The following is a 2306-nucleotide window of genomic DNA, read 5'->3' on the forward strand; positions in this document are numbered from 1 at the left end:
CGTAAATTGAAATCGATGGGTGCATGATCAGACCATTCATTAAAATCGCGCACCTTAAACTCGGTGATCAAATCAAACGAATTTTTATCTATAAGAACATAGTCAATTACACTTGAACCCAAATGATTAAAAAAAGTGAGTTTACCAGTGATATCACTAGGTTTTCTACCATTACAAACTCGCAGCCCAGTACTTCTACATAATTGTAAAAGTTTGCGGCCGAACGTATTCACAGTGTGATCGGCAGATACTCGGATAGGCATGACAGTATCGACATCATAGTCAAGTACACCAGATAGAAAATGAATAGCTGGAGCACGTGCATTGTCAGACTCGATGTAATCGCACGCATTACCTATTCTACTATTAAGGTCGCCAGCAACGATGACGGTACCCAGTTGTGAATAATGAGAGATGCCATTAACTATGGTATCAAAAATATCAGTTTCATACAAGGTATAGTAAACATTGTTATCATGCGGAATGTACGAAAAACAAATATATATATCTGGGTGTACAGACTGCTTAATCTTAACCCAAATAAGCGTATCTGCTACATAAGAAACAATAGATGCATTGATACCATCTCTATATAACAGCACAAGGCCTCCACCTTTGCCCCTTTCACGGGGGAATGTAAAAAAGCTAAACTCATCCTGAAAATTACTGAAGTCTAAATCGCTATTTTTATCTATCCAGCATTCCGATAAAAATATTATATCGGAGCTCGACACAATATCTACAAAACCTTGATCAGTTAGTTTATTATGAAGGCCTCGATTCACGTTCCATGAACTTATCTTAATAGAGCCTACTTTTAAGGATACATCACTGTAAATTGTTTACGGACGCACGACGGACGACGGACGACGGACAAAAGGCGATCGCAATAAGTCACTTGAGACTTTGTCTCAGGTGACCTAAAAACATAATATAATTATAACGGAACGTATATATATATGAACATTGATGTATATTTCAATAAATAGATAAGTATAACGGGACTTACATATATATGACCATAATAATTATAAGATATAAGTATAAAGGGACGTAAATATATATGAACATTGATGTATATTTAAATTATAAGATAAGTATGACGGGACGTATATATATATGAACATTGATGTATATTAGAATTATAAGATAAGTATAACGGGACGTATACATATATATGAACATAACAATTATTAAGTATACAGAAATACCACAAAAAAATACAATCAACATTATGATTAATTTGACAATTGAGTACTAAATTAAAAAACAACAATTATACAACAGCAAGATAATGTCTTCTTATTTTTTATATAAAATCATTCTATCTTACCATGCACGGTAATGTATCAATTGGGTATTTCTGTGATTGACATTTATATATATTTCATATCACTTACCGGTACCACACGTTCTATGCTACCATCTATTACAGCCATAACACTGCAGTGCATGCTGTGCAGGTCGGATCACACTGTCGCAATCTAAACATTTCGTCGATGCTGGTCTCATGGTTGAAAGTCTCATTCAAATTCAAATGATATGCTGCTGGTTGGTGGATGTGGCGGTTTGGGCGGACCCATATGCGCCAGTCGCTCTTATGTATTGGTTTCGTTGTCCCACATTCTGGTGTTTTTGTCGTGGGAGGGCGATCGAAAAGGACCAAGAAGGCTTACATAGGAATTATCTTTATTTCGTGTTATATTACTTTTGCGAAAATCATTTTTTACTGTTTTCAAGAATGTGATTAGCACAACCAGTTACAAATTGGTGACGAATCCATCACTTCTTGAGTGTCCGTCACTATCTGGGTTTCGAATTTTATATATAGACAAATATTTTTGGACGAGACCAAATGTAATTAAGTTTTATGAATTGATGAATACTACTAATATAAAAACACTGAAGAAACTTTATTAGAATAATTAATAACAATACTTGAACTCCTCGATATAAATGTGTATATATTATGAAACAGTACTGTGTACTACCGACTTCGAACACTACAATTACTATATATTGTATTGTAAATATGTGTCTCTAAACATTGTATTGTGAAAGAGAATAAAGTCGAATTGAAGTGAATTGGACCCGACAGTCGAGGACGTCTCTGCTTCCAGTAAATACAGTACTTAGTCCTTTTGCCGGGCTTGATCAATTAATAGTGTATGTATTTCTCAATACTCCGTATATACCAGTCATTAGTACAACCAATTATGTTATACGGCTCTTGTATTTGGGGTATAGCGGAACAACGCTTAATCAACAACATTCTAAACCGAGCTATGACAGTATACTTCCAATAC

This window comes from Mizuhopecten yessoensis, unplaced genomic scaffold (assembly GCF_002113885.1).
Source record: "Mizuhopecten yessoensis strain PY_sf001 unplaced genomic scaffold, ASM211388v2 scaffold5369, whole genome shotgun sequence".
NCBI lineage: Eukaryota > Metazoa > Mollusca > Bivalvia > Pectinida > Pectinidae > Mizuhopecten > Mizuhopecten yessoensis.